Raw genomic sequence first — 14,867 nt, forward strand, 5'->3', positions numbered from 1 at the left:
GTCTCCTGGCTGCCCAACCCCCTGCCTATTGTGACATCCCTGGGTGGGAAGCTCCCAGACACCCTGGGGCCTCCTGGCTGGGAAAGGGCTGGGCTCAGAGGCCTCCTGGGGCAGCCCAGGTGGGATGGGGCTGGGTCAATTTGGATTTTGGGGTGTGTGTCGTGGGAGGGTCAGCATGCAGGGCTACACAGCCAGGCCTGCTGTCTGAGAGTACGCTCTGCCAGACGCCAATTAGCCTGGTATGCAGGACAGTGACCTCCCGCCTGCCTGGTGATAGACCCTTGGGATCCACTCCCAGACCCCTCTCTGCCTTCGCCAGACAACTGCTGGAGTCCCACGACCCAGGGACTCCAGGGGGTCAGAGGGTGCTCAGCTCCCCCATCTTAGGCCCTCACGGGGGAGGGGAGCAGGGACCTGCCTGCCGTCCAGACCCCAGGGATCTCAAACGAGTCCGGCCACCACCTCTCTAAGGTGCTTGTGGGGCCACTGGCCCCCTGAGGGCCTTGGTTTTGAGGAGGGAGGGGAGACTAGGGGAGCTTGGAGGTGACATGACGAGTTGGGCAGTGGAGGTTCACCCAGGCTGCCCCAAAGTCCAGAGGTCTTCCTTGGCCCGAAACTCCATGTCTTCAGCTATGGGGTGACTTCTAGGAGCCCCACATACATAGTGATGTGTGACTGGGGAGAATTCACCCAGACCTCCTTGGACATAGCTGCAGGGGCAGGGGGATGGTGCTGGGGGGTGGGGGTGAGTCATTGGAGGGGCAGGCGCAGACTGGGAGGTACGTTGTGGTGAAGCTGAATGTCTTGGGGGTCTCTGGGAAGAGGCCCTGGGAGGAGGAGCTGTGACATCTGTTTTGGGAGCTGAGCTGGGAAAGGGTCAGTTCCGGGTGGTGGAGCCTGTGGATGGCGAGTGAGCTGAGCTGCCTCGGAACCTTCGTCGGGGTAACGGGGCCGAGGAAGGTTGTCAGGCAAGGGGGTCATAGGCTGGCCTCTGTCTTTTAGGAGCCTGTGATGAACTGGAGTAGGAGAGATGGGCGTAGGGCCCTGAGCACTTAAATGACCACTCAACCCTGTGAAAAAAGATTTGGAGTCTTCCTTGGCCTCTGGAGAGTGGCATCTCCTCTGGGTCACCTGTGGCACTCTCTGCCTTTAGCTGGGTGGCTGTTTGACAGCTAAGGGGCCCTGCCCGGGTGCAGCCACACCAAACCTTGAGCCCAGGGGCACCTTGAAGCACCACACTCTGGGGCAGCGGAAGGCATTCGGTTGCCCAGAGCGTTGGAAGCTGCTCCCGGAGCACCAGCCCTGCGGAGGGAGCACCGTCAGAGCTTCCTGAGGAAAGGGCCCTGGGGTCTGAGGTCTCAGGAACCTTGGTTCAGGTCCAACCCCATCTTTACTGAGAGACTTTCTGAGCCTTTACTTCGCACCTGCCTGGCCACCCGCCAAGCCTGCTCAACATGCCTTGTTCATCAAAATTTTGCCACTCTGGGGCCCCAACTTGGGCAGGGACCCCCTTAGGGCAGGGCTAGCCTATGCTTGCCTTCAACTCCTGGGGTAGAGCAGGAAGGGAGGCCCTGGCTGTCTGGGTGGGGGCTGGGAGGGAGAGTCTGGCTGTCCAGAGCTCCGAGGCTCAGCACCGAGACTGCACACCCTGCCTGAGCCTCACAGCAGCCTGCGAGGTCCGTGCTGCAAGGGTGGGGGTTGTACACAGCAGGACACTGAGGCACACAGAGGTTCCCCCGTCCAGGCGACTGCAGCCTCTCCCCAGCCGGGCCCCTCACAGCCTTACCTGATGTCCGCTGGACTGGGAGGAGGGACAAATGTGCACTTCCCCCTCCCGCCCCTGGGTCTGGTGGCCTCTCTGGTGGCCTCTTTTCTTGATGGCCTGCGTCACCCCCACCCCCTGCTCCTGGCTGGCTGCTCTGTCTTTGGGATGCCACTGGGCCCGGGGAGGGCCATTCTGTTGTCGCCTCCCAGCTCACCCCCCGGCTCAGTGCTCTCATTCTCTCTCCCTCAGCAGCCCCCTTGGGGGTCTCTGCCTGGAGAAATTTCCCCAGGGATCCATCCGCCCCTCAGTGTTAATTCTCGTAGGCCCTGGCATCTGAGTGCCCTACCCTTCTACCTGCGGGTCCACCGCCTGAGCAAGGCCCGCATTCTGTAAGGCAAGGGCTCTGTTGGGTATTTGAGGCAAGGGGTGGGGGTTGCTGCAGTCCCATCCCAGGATGCTGGGGCCCCCTCCCCAAAGGGAGCACCTTCTCCTCCGTGGGCTGAGGGAGGGAGAGCCAGTCCTGTCCTGTGAACCCCTGGTCTGTGGGAGGAAGATGGTGTGGGCCAGGGGTTGGGTCCTCCTGCTGTCTGGTTGGCATGGCTCTGCCACTTTCTCACCTTGTGGCTTCAGCCCACCCCCACAGGCTGGGACAAGGCTCTCATTGCTCTTTGGGAAGAGAGGTGCCCAGGTGTTAGGCCTGTCAGGGCCAGGACAGCGCTGGACACATGAAAGGGTCCTTACTGCATTCCTGTCACCCGCAGTCCACTCAAGGCTTAGGACTTGGGGGCAGGTCAGGGCACATCCCCCAGCCCCAGGCCTTTTGCCGTTTTAAGTGGGCTGGGGCTGCTAGAACCCAAACCGCAGTGCCTCCCTCTCTCACTGGCCACTTTAGAAAGTGGATTTATTGGCCTTGTGGTTTCTGAGTGGTTTTGGCTCACAGGTGCCCAGAGCTCAGCCCGGCTGGGGAGTCCCCCGCCCCTCACTGGGAGCCGGAGGGGTGGACAGCCTGGCAATCCTAACACTGGCTGGCCCTGGCCGAACACCCAGTTCCCAGCTGGGCCTCTGACTAGACCGTCTCCCGCTGCAGCCGGCCAGGAGGGTGCCCCTCCACCTCCAGGGCTGCCCCCGACGGTTCGGCTGGGGTCTTGGGGTTGACTGTTCTGGTACCCCCTGGCTCGTGCCAGAGGCCGCTCCTGGTTACAAGCTCAGACGTGGGGAGGCGTCTACCCCATGTAGGCAGCGGTGGGCTGTTGCGAGCCAGGGCTCTGCCCTTCCCAGCTAGATCCACCTCCTCCCAACCACGAAGGCAGGGGAGGACCTGGCTCAGATCAGGCAAAGATGGGGGCATCCCGCTCTGCGGCTTTCCACCTGCCACCCTGGGGGGACACCTTCTCTCTGGGGCTCGGTCTTCTCCTGTCTCGGAGGGTCCATCCAGTCACTCGCCAGGCATTAACTGGGCACCTACTGTGTGCCTGGTGCAGCTCCACTCCCCGTTCTGGGTTGGTCCAGTCCCCACTCCATCTCTCACTTTACCTCCTGCCATGCTTCTCCCTCTGGGGAGCCTTCCTGTCCTCCCCACCCCGAGTTGGGGCCGACATCCCACCGTGGCTCCCCGGCCCTGCGTGTGTTTCTCCCCATAGCTCAACACCTCCCAGGTGTCCAGGCAGGTCCTGGTCTGCCCGTCCCTGGGTGAGAGGACCGGGACCACGTGGGGTGCTGCTCCGAGGCTCCTGGGTGCTGCTGGGTGAATGATGGTGGGCTCAGGGCCAGGGGGACTCGAGGAGGTTAGCAGGGTGAACCTGACAACCTCAAACAATCAGAGAGCTACCCCAGACCCGCCTGGATGCCGCTGCTGATGCCATAGAGGTGGGCAGTGCCAGGCACCTTGCCTGGCTGCACAGACTCTGGGAGGGGAGGCCACCCAACAGCTGAAGACACTTGGCCTTGGTGGGTGGGAGCCACCCACCAGATCAACAGAGGGTGCCGGGGCTGATCTGGCCTCGGGACTGGTCCCCGTCACTAAGGCCAGCCTTGGCATCTGTGCCGCACGGAGGCCACGCCTGCCCAGAACCTGGGCGATCCCCGAGCGAACTCTGTGTGCCCTCAGCACCATCATTATGGTGTGGAGCTGTCCTAGAGGAGCTAAGGACCGCCCTGTGACGAGGTTCTGCCCTCAAAGAGGGCTACTCGCCAGGCTCGGTGCAGCTGTGTAGATGAGGGTCCCGTTCTCCACTGACCCTTCAGTAGCTATCTGTGGAGCTGGCTCCCGGCTCCTTCCCATCCTTGGGGGGTGCTCGGCAGCCTGGGCTGAGAATGACGTTAATCAGGGTTTCCTCCTGGCTGGTTCCAGGAAGATTTAGGGTGAGGAGGGAGGGGCTGTATCTGCGCTTAGGAGCCCTGCATCTGTGTAGACAACCTGCAGACACAGGCGGACCTGGGGCCCTTCCACGGCGCACACACACACGTGCACCCGCAGACACCACATCTGCCCATGGAGGCCATGGCATGGGGCACACGTGCCAGTGGGGCTGTGGGCAGCTCGCGTGCCCCCTCCTGCCGCCACCCGCCCTGGCAGCTGCTAGCCTCCTTTTGCAACTGTTGCGTTTATTTTACAGTCCTCTGTATCGGCAGAAGCTTTCAAAACACTTTCGGCTTGTTTACCGAGCTGTGCAAGAACACTTTGTCTCCACTCCAACTTAGCCTTCCTTCCAGAAGGATCAGGAACGTGCCCGTCTCCAAGCGGCGCCAGCAGTGGCCCCAGCTTCTTAAAGGGCCTGCTGGGCTCACCTCAGAGGGGGCAGTAGGGGCTTGGACAGAGACCAGCAGGCCGGCCTCTTGCCACCCTCAGGAATTGCCGGCCGCTGACACGGGGCTCCCGGTGAAATGAAGTGTTAAAAGGTTGGAGGCTGGGAACCAGCGCTGGGGCGACTGGAGGGGCTGCCTTTCACCCCGGCAGAAGGCTGAGGGGATTGCAGAGAGGACGGCCTCGAGTTACTATCTTGTAACCTCGATTTGGCAAGATCGCCCCTCCCCGGGCACCCTCCGCTTGGCCGCTCCCTGAAGCAGGGCTGGGGTTATCGGGGCAGTGGGGCCTTTTTTTCTGTTCACATCTGCCGAAGGCCTGGGCTGTGTGAGAGGCCCCTGCACACGGGGCCCATGAGGCAAACCCCTGCTGCTCCCCAGGTGACCCCCGCTTTGCCAAGGACCAGCTGACCCCTCCCGTCCCCAGGACCTGCACAAGGTCTGCCCTGCAGCAGGGTCTCAGTGGAGGCGGTGGAGGGACTATCCCAAGGGGCTGGGCCTGGCTGCCTGACCCTGGCAGCTGGGGGTCCTGGCTTCCCCGGGAAGGTAGAGCTGCCAGGTGGGGAGGGCCCACTTGCCTGAGACCCAGCTCCCCTCCTGCCCTCCCCTGGGGCTGTTGGTAATTTGGAGGAGTGACCTTTGTCTTGGCTGTCTCACGTGGCATCTTCCTGGAGCTCCTTCCCCTGCCCGGCAATCCCCCACTCCCCTCCAGTTTCCAGCCTTGACAATGGACTGTCTTGACATCCGGAGCTGCCCACCAGCAACGCCATCGAGAGCCCCAGACCTTTCCCTTCACCTCCTCCTGCTCCCCCAGGCCCTGCTGCCTCCTGAGCTCATGGCCCATTTGGACACCAGCCTTGTGGATGCAGTTCCACCGCAGTCGACGTTAAGGAAATGAATGTTGAATCCACCATGGTCTTCCAAAGTCTGAGGAGGTTTGCCAGGGAACCACACATATCCCAGGAAGACACACAGGAGATGGAAAAGCAGAGCCAATCCCAGAGGGCAGGATTAGGTGAGGAAACAAGCAGCGTGACCATGGGGTTGGACTTGAGTGCAATGTTGAGCTTCCTGGCAGCCAGGGCAAAAAGGGAAATGTGACTGGAGAGGGGCTCTCCCTGTTCATGAGAGAAGTCTTTTATGATATTATTTATCAGAGGGTCCTTAACTCCAGGCCTGGAAGAGCATGTAGTTTGAGGGAGACTCAGGCCAGATTCCTCCTGGGGTTCTTGCTTAGAGCAGTTGTGAGCGGGGCTGCCCTCACTTGAGGGTTCGAGCTGTGAGGATTTGCCACCAGCAGGGGAGGAGGCTCTGTGGGGTTGAGGGTCCCTGAAGTCACAGAGCCTGGGTGTGGCGAGCCCCTGTGTGTGTGAGCTGATTCACAGTGGTCACTGTGCTCTGGCCCTCCAGGGGCTACTCAAGGACCCCTGAACCTCTCTGTGAGATGAGAGCCGGGAAGGCAGTTGGCAGACTAGCTTCGGGCCCCGCCTGGCCACCTGACCACCATGAGGCCTTGGGTGGGTTCCGCCCCTTCTGGGCTCCTGGGTCTCTCACCCCTGACCCACACTGTGAAATAGTAAGGGCAACCCATGCCGACTCTGGCCCTGCTCCCTGCCAGTTTGTGCCCGGGAAGCAGGGCACTGCCTGCCCTCGTGGCTTCCTGCCCCTGCCCACGGCCACGCCGCCTCTCACGTCCTGGCACTCCGCCTCGGGCTGGAGGCAGACTTCGCTTTTCCAGAGTTGCTTAAGTAGAAAGTAACTGGCCCGGGTGTTGGCATCTTGTTAACTTCTTTCAGCCCAGGCTGTGATACTGGGAGACACGGGGCCCAGACACCAGAATGGGCAGAGAACCAGCTCTTGGAAGCAGGGAGGGCCCCAGGCCCACCATCCTCACCCCCACAGGGTGCTGCCAGAAGCCCAGCCTGGCAGCTGCCGTGGCTGCCCACCCGCCTCTGCGGCCCCCACTCTGGTGCAGCCCGTTCCTCAGCAGGGCGAGCTCGCTGTGTCTCTGGGGCCTCCAGACCCTCCTCTGAGGCAGAGCTGTGTGACTCCGCCCTTTCTCCTGGCACTTCCAGCCTTAATGGTTTCGAAAGATCCCATTTCTCCCACCCGCCACCACCCATCAGGAGCCTTTCCTCTCGCCACCTCCTGTGCGTTTTCTCTTCTAGAAACCCCTGTGGACGACCTGTGGCTGCTGTGACCCAGGCAGATGAGGGTGGCTCCAGAACACCCCAAGTCCCTCTCTTTGCTCCCCAGATATGAGCCAGGGTCTGGACTGGGCCAAGCGTCCAGCTCTCCAGCTGCAGTCAGGCTGGCCTGACCTGTTTCCCCATAAGGCCTCTGGGACCTCCACTGTGCCCAGGAATTGGGTCTGACCTGTCTGTTCACAACCAGCCACCCACACACAGGCCTTAGCCCTCCCGCCTCCTCCTGGAGAGTGTGGCCAAGCTCCTGACCAGTCCTGAGAGCAGGGGCTGCCCTGCCCGCCTCCAGGGCCCAATTGTGTGGACCTCAGGGTTGATGCTTCAGGCAGAACACCCGCAGGGGGCCAAGGGCAGAGTCTGTTGGGAACAGAGCCCTTGGTGGGGCGCATAGGTCAGGGTCCCTTTCCCCGGGCTGCAGCCTCCTGGGTTGGGTGGCCGTGGGATGCAGTACAGCTCGACACGGCTGAGCCCACAGCTTTGAGTCAGTGCCTGCGCAGGCCTGGACAGGGGACGCCTGGGCTTCCCCGCTGGAAACGGAACGGAGATCTGCCCGGTGGCTTGCAGGTGACTGTCAGACGCTGGCAGGAGGCCTCGGCTGGGAGGCTGAGGTCCGGAGCAAGCACATCGATTCCTTTGGGGTCTGGAGCAAATCGGAAAAGCAGGAGCCCTCAGCCCCGCCACACACTTCTCAAGGAGCAGAGTGGGATCCCTTCCAGAGCCAGGGCTGCTGCGGGCTACTGGAGACGGGCTTGGTCTGTCCCCTCTGGCCCAGCTGGGGAGGATGAATGAGGAGGAAGCGCTGACTCTTCCTCAGGCCTGGAGTCACCTCCCTGTCCTCCTCGGCTCTCCCTGGATGACAGGTCAACTCCTGGCACCCTCTCGCCTCCGGCTTCCTCTCCTCCTGCCCTTCCCTACACGAATCTGATCATGCCGCTTAGGACAGTGTAGCCTCCCATGCCTCCGCATGGCCCTCCAGAGAATGAGTCCCCAGGAGACCCCACGTCGTCCCTCTTCCCGCTGTACCCTTGGTCCCGCCGCCCGCCCCTCTGCAGTTTGGCATACGCACCCCTGTCTGCTGGTGCCCCTCCTCCCCTTCCTGCCCAGCACGCCTGCCTTCTCCAAGTGCAGCTCTGATGTCACCTCCCTCTGGAAGCCTCCTGGGGTCCCTCCCTGACACAGGGGCAGGCCCTCCCCCTGCCAGTAGCGGCTGTGGAGTCCCAGAGATGCTGAGGGACTGTGCTTTGACTCTCCCTCCCTGTGAGCTGAGAGCCCCCGGAGACCCAAGCCTTAGCCCAAGGTATCCTGGGGCCAGCCAGGCAGGGACTGTCTGGCTGCCGGGCCCTCGGTGCCAGTCTCTTGTGGCTGGCACTGCCGTGGCCAAGGCGGGCGCCCACTTCCCAGTGTCTGGGGTCATGTATGGCCCATCTCAGAGGACTTCACTGCCCCTCACCGTCCCCCCGCGAATGTCTATTTATTTCGGTTTCCATGGCAGTGCCCTGGGAGTCAGGGCTCTCGCTCCTGGGCTGTAATTTTCCTCTTTGTTGCCTCTCCTCCCGCTACCCTGCTGCCCTCCACTGTGCCCAGGCCTGGGCTGGGGGTCCGGGACTGCCCATGAGCCCCAAAGGATGGGGCGCTGAGGATAATCCACACAGTCGTGCCTGGGGCTTCCCTGCCTCCTTTCTCCTGGCTACACAACGCCCTGGAACTGCAGCCCTGTTCTTCCCGCAACCCCCACCCAGTGAAGCGTCACCCCTCCCCGCCGCTCCCTCCTCTATCCCGACCCCGCCTGGTGCTCCGGACTCCCCCACCGCCTCAGCCGAGTCTGCGCCTGGCCCTGGACCAGTGGGCCTGGCTTGAAAGCAACGTGGCCGTCAGGGCCTGGGCCGGGGAGCGATGTGATTTCCAGCTGGCCTTGGCGCTGCCCAGGGGGTGCAGAAGGAGGTGTGAGGGTGGGGTACCCAGAGGGGGTGGGGGACAGCGCCGTGTGCAATGCCAACAGAGGCAGTTTCACACTTATTTGGTTTCCAAGTCACGGAGTCACTGAGGTGGAGGAAAGCAGTTTGTGGTGAGTTGACAGGAGTCAGAAGCTGTTAGGATGGACCTGCTGGGGGGAGGGGGCAGACGCGCCTGTCCCAGCAAGGTGGTTGTGCCCACTGGACAGGCAGATCAAGTGAGGCCAAGAAGGGCTGGCAGGGGAAGCTCACAGGAGAGGGGTCCCCGCTGCAGCCCCCGATTTCGGCTCCAGGCCAGGGGCTGCTGGGATGCCTCTAGAATGATTCACGCCGCGGAGAAGCTCGGGTCAAAGGTGCCTGGGTCAACTCAGCTGCCCACTCCCTGCAGGCTCTGCCCAGGAGCTGTGGCGTCCCCCGAACATGCTGGGGGCCTGGGGAGCTTTGTGGGGGAGCTAGAAACACACTTCCTGTGAATGTTCCTCCCCAGTAGAGACTGCCGGGGTGTGTCCTCACCCGTTTCTGATTTGTTCGCACAGAACTCCTTCTTCTGCGTGGGCTCTGCTCAGTCCTGATGGGTCTCGCAGGCCTTTTATCTGAGAAACAGGAAGCTGTGAATTTGGCTGGAAGAAAACTAAGTGATCAGCCTTCAGCCATCTGCCTTGAACCTCTGGGTTCAAGTGCCTCCGGATGGGATGCAAGGCCTCTCTGTAACCCCGTGGAGGGCAGGTCGGGGGCAGGGTGGGGACCAGGAGCCCAGGCTCTGTGCTGCCCCTCTGGGGCCTCAGCTGTAGGAGGGGGTCATTGAAGGCACCTGGTGGTGCTGAATGGCCTCCTTTGACCTCTCCTTGGCCCAAACCCAGACCACCCCCCGGGAGACTTTGGTGCCTGCCCGTGCATCTGTCTTCGCTGGGCTGGGCCTGGGTCTCCTGTCCACTTCTCTGGCCGGGTGGCCCAGGCTGTGCCCAATGAAAGTGGGACCCTGTGGGCCTCCACAGAGAGTGGAGTAGGGAAGGGAAAACAAATTCATCTGCATGTCACAGATGAGGAAACCGAGGCACAGTGACTCAGATGGGGAAACCGAGGCACAGTGACTCAGATGGGGAAACCGAGGCACAGTGACTCAGATGGGGAAACCGAGGCACAGTGACTCAGGGAAACGGAGGCACAGTCACTCAGATGGGGAAACCGAGGCACAGTGACTCAGATGAGGAAACCGAGGCACAGTGACTCAGATGGGGAAACGGAGGCACAGTGACTCAGATGGGGAAACCGAGGCACAGTGACTCAGACGGGGAAACCGAGGCACAGTCAGATGGGGAAACCGAGGCACCGTGACTCAGGGAAACGGAGGCACAGTCACTCAGACGGGGAAACTGAGGCACGGTGACTCAGATGGGGAAACCGTGGCACAGTGACTCAGATGGGGAAACCAAGGCACAGTGACTCAGGGAAACGGAGGCACAGTCACTCAGACGGGGAAACCGAGGCAGAGTGACTCAGGCGGGGAAACCGAGGCACAGTGACTCAGACGGGGAAACCGAGGCACAGTCACTCAGACGGGGAAACCGAGGCACCGTGACTCAGATGGGGAAACCGAGGCACAGTGACTCAGATGGGGAAACTGAGGCACAGTGACTCAGATGGGGAAACCGAGGCACAGTGACTCAGGGAAACGGAGGCACAGTCACTCAGATGGGGAAACCGAGGCACAGTGACTCAGATGGGGAAACCGAGGCACAGTGACTCAGATGGGGAAACTGAGGCACAGTGACTCAGATGGGGAAACTGAGGCACAGTGACTCAGGGAAACGGAGGCACAGTCACTCAGATGGGGAAACCGAGGCACAGTGACTCAGACGGGGAAACCGAGGCACAGTCACTCAGATGGGGAAACCGAGGCACAGTGACTCAGGGAAACGGAGGCACAGTCACTCAGACGGGGAAACCGAGGTACAGTGACTCAGATGGGGAAACCGTGGCACAGTGACTCAGGGAAACGGAGGCACAGTCACTCAGATGGGGAAACCGAGGCACAGTGACTCAGATGGGGAAACCGAGGCACAGTCACTCAGATGGGGAAACCGAGGCACCGTGACTCAGGGAAACGGAGGCACAGTCACTCAGACGGGGAAACTGAGGCACAGTGACTCAGATGGGGAAACCGTGGCACAGTGACTCAGGGAAACGGAGGCACAGTCACTCAGACGGGGAAACCAAGGCACAGTGACTCAGGGAAACGGAGGCACAGTCACTCAGGCGGGGAAACCGAGGCACAGTGACTCAGACGGGGAAACTGAGGCACAGTGACTCAGACGGGGAAACCGAGGCACAGTGACTCATGCACAGGCACAGGGATTGGCTCCACCACAAACACACTCCTGTTTCTGAAGAGTTCTGTTCAGGAAAAGGAGTGGGGGTGCTCCTGGAGGGAGGGAGCTGGGACCACCCTGTGTGGGGAGCTGGAGGGCATCACCATGGTGGCAGGGAGGCCACTCCCTCTGTGAGGGAGGGTTTCTAGGGAGGAGGAGCTGGGACCAGGCCCCTCTTGCCTCCCCAACCCTGCAGGGCAAGGGCGGAGCGCCAGGCACCAGGGGCTGCTCTGTAGGGGGCAGCGGGCATCATCAAGACCCCCATGCCCCAGAGGCCCAGAGGCCTCTGCCCGCAGCATCAGGGCTAGTGAGTGGCAGGGGCAGTGTCCATTCTGCCATGGGCCTCGAGGGCCGGTGTCCACACAGCAGCTGCCCAGCGCTGGCACTCTGGCCTCTGATGCTGCAAAATAATTGGGTAGCAGCCCAGCCATGCGTGTGTCTGTGTGTTGGGTAATCTTTCAGAGACCCGGGGTCCCCCGAGTGGGGCTCACAGGGAGAAGACCCCCATTGATTGGATTGGCTGCTGCCTCCCTCCTGAGAGGGTTAAGGGGCCTGCCCGGGGTCCCCTGCTGCCGTGGTGGGGTGGGCGTGGCCTCCGTGAGTAGCTGTCTTGGGCCCTTCCTGGTTTGGACCCCTCTGACCCCGTCCAGTCCAGGTTCCCTGACTGACAGCTGCCAGTGGAACCCTGTCTGGAATTTAGTGGCCCTAGGAGGGGGAAAGGGACTGGAGTGTGACTTGGACCCTGGAGGAATAGCTCTGCTCCATGGTGGGGGTGGCGAGGGCTGACCATGGGGTCTGATGGGACCACCGCTGCTGGAGGAGCCCCACCCAATCAGGTCGGGCACCCCCCTTCTCCCTGACATCTGCCCCTCTCTGCCATTCCATCCCAGGGGGCTCCTGCCCTGAACAACTCAGCCACTCTTGGGGTGGGCACGTGGGGGCTGCTTGTCAGGCCCCCCTTGGGCAAGGCTTGTGCTACTGACCACCCTCAGGTCAAACCCAGAGCCCCAGAGACCTCGTGTGAAATCGTCTCAAGGCCAGGGAGGTCTGCAGTTCTAGGCATTCCTGGAGGCGCCTGTCCCTGGCCCCTGGTCCCTCCTGCATCGCAAAGGGACCATTTCCTCACCCCAGTGGTCGCCACGAGCCTGGCACTGAGCCAGACAAACCCGGACAACCGACTAGTGGGGGGTCACCTCCCAGCCTCAGTTTCCCCTGTGGGATAATAATTCGAGCTGCACCCTGGGGCTGAGGTGGGGACCAAGTGAGATGGGGTTTGGAAGGAGACGGGGCACTTCTTCTTAGCCACAATGGTGAGTGTGCCTGATGGGCCTGTTTCTCAGGCTGGGAAGCAGAGGCCAAGGGGAGGACCCCAACTTCCTGGCTCCTGATTCTTGTTGTTTAGCCCAGCACAGGGCAGGTCCAGTTAAATGAAGTCACCATTTAGTAAGTGCCCACTGGAGCCGGCCTTGAGCCAGGGAACGGTGAAACAGACGGGAACAAGCCACAGCCACTGTTCTGGAGGGAGTTAATTTTCAAAAAGATTGCAGTAGGCATCGTCATCAAAGTGGTAAGGAGTTTGGGGTGACCCAGGCGGGAATCAGGACTGCCCGACCTCCCAGGCCCACGCTGGCAGAAGGCAGTGGGGAGATGGGGACAGGGCAAGGGGAATGGGACAGCTGGTGAGTCCTGGGCCACATCAAAGAATCTGGTCTCTCTCTTTTTTTTGTTTGTTTGAGATGGAGTCTAGCTCAGTCACCCAGGCTGGAATACAATGGCATGATCTTGGCTCACTGCAACCTCCACCTCCTGGGTTCAAGCGATTCTCCTGCCTCAGCCTCTGGAGTAGCTGGGACTACAGGCACGCGCTACCATGCCCTGATAATTTTTGCATTTTTGGTAGAGATAGGGTTTCACCATGCTGGCCAGGCTGGTCTTGAACTCCTGACCTCATGTGATCCACCCGCCTTGGCCTCCCAAAGTGCTGGGATTACAGGCGTGGACCACCATGCCCGGCTAAGAATCTGGTCTTTTGGCTGGGTGAGGGAGGATTACTTGAGCCCAGGAATTCCAGACCAACCTGGGCAACACAGCCAGACCCCCATCTCTATACGAAATAAAAAAAAATTAGCTGGTCACAGTGGCTCACACCTGTAATCCCAATGCTTTGGGAGGCCAAGGCAGGAGAATCGCTTGAGCCCAGGAGTTTGAGGCTGCGGTGAGCTGTGATTGTGCCCCTATGTTCCCGCCTGGGTGATGAAGCGAGATCCTGCTACAAGAAAAAAAAAAAAAAAAGAAAAGAAAAAGAATCTAGACTCTCTCCCAGGGCAAAGGGGAGCCTCGGGAGAGTAGCACAGGAGTAGCATTGCTGGGGTATTTGTGGGGACCACCTGCTGTCCCCTCCTGCTGACTGGGCCCCTCCTTCGCCCCTGCCCTGCCTCTTCTTGCCACTCCTGGGTGAGGCTGGCTGCTGCCCTGCAAACAAATGTTCCCTGTGGCCTCAAAGAGCCCCTGGGGCTTGTGAAATAAGAGTAGAGTTTAGGAAGACCCCCCCACAACACCCTGCCCCCAGTGGGAGCCCCTCCTGGCCTGGAAGAGCAGGGGTGCGGTGGCACTCGAGGGGAGAGCCTGAGCCGGAGCCTCACCTCCTCCCAGCCGGCCTTGCGACTGGGCATGTCCAGCCCCTGCTTCCTCGGACCTGCCCCAGGATCCCAGGGAGGGGCGTGTTCGGTTCTCCATACTGACCGTGTTCCCACTGCTGCTCCGTCCCTGAGGAGCATGTGCTTTGGGTGAGGTCTCCACTCTTCCCAGCTGGCCTGAGCCAGGCCATGTCCCGTCTCAGAGTGCCCGAGGCTCCTCCGTAGAACGAGTTTGGTGCGGTTGGCTGCAGCTCGAGGCTCCAGGTGGGCTTGTCCCTCCTGCAAAGGCTCACACTCCAGGCCCAGGTAGGGAAACCAAAGTCCCCGGGGGCCTTCCTGCTTCCAAGGCAGCCGGAGGCAGAGCTGCGGGAAGGGCTCCAGGGTGCCAGGCCTCTGGAGTGGGCAGTTCACTCACCCCTTTCTGGCCGTACAGCCCGGGGAAGTCTCCTCACTTCTTTGCCTCCATTTCTTCCCCGTAAAACGGAGAGAAATCCTCTCTGTGGGGTGACGGGGAGCCAGTGTGTGGAGGTCAGGGCCCTGCCTGGGGCAGGCTGTGACTCCTCCTGGGGTAGCCATGGTTCCCCTGCCTTCCCACCTGGGAGAGACCTCCTCACTGTCGACATTGATTTCCCTGTCTCCCCCTCGAGACTGGTGGCCCAGGCCTTGTCCCCTGCACCCATGGCCTTCCTCCTGGGCCTCCAGGTGTACCAGGCTCAAGCAACTCCCTTCCGGAGTCTGAGGAGCACAGGGGTCCATCCGTGCTCCTGAAGGGCGCAGAGCCTTGGGGAAACGTCTCCTAGAAATGCCCAGGGGAGGAGGCGGGGAGAGCTGGCCCCTCTGCTCATCTGTTTGTGGACTTGTCTGTGCTGTGTGCTTTGGATGCTTACGTGGTGGTTAGAAAGGGCGCTGGTAGGGGAGCCAGATGCCTTTCTGGCTGGGAGCCCTTGCGGGGGCCTCAGCTCCCCGGCACGCTCCTTCTGGGTGGGCAGAAGCTGGAGCCAGCAGGGCCTGGTGGGAACCCCTCAAGTCGGGAGTGAGCCGTGCAAACGAGCCCAGGCCCGAGGGAGCAGAAGAGCTTAATTAGACCACAAGCCAAGAGGGAGTTGAGTGGAGGGAAAACTTCCTTCCTAATGAGGCCA

General features: G+C 61.4%; 1 protein-coding gene across 1 annotated transcript in view; it reads left to right on the plus strand.

Moving 5' to 3' along the window:
- The window catches only part of RXRA (retinoid X receptor alpha), a 251,977-nt gene that overhangs the window by 20,211 nt on the left and 216,899 nt on the right, over nucleotides 1-14,867 (plus strand). The gene's annotated exons all lie outside the window — the stretch shown is intronic.

This window comes from Macaca thibetana, chromosome 15 (assembly GCF_024542745.1).
Source record: "Macaca thibetana thibetana isolate TM-01 chromosome 15, ASM2454274v1, whole genome shotgun sequence".
NCBI lineage: Eukaryota > Metazoa > Chordata > Mammalia > Primates > Cercopithecidae > Macaca > Macaca thibetana.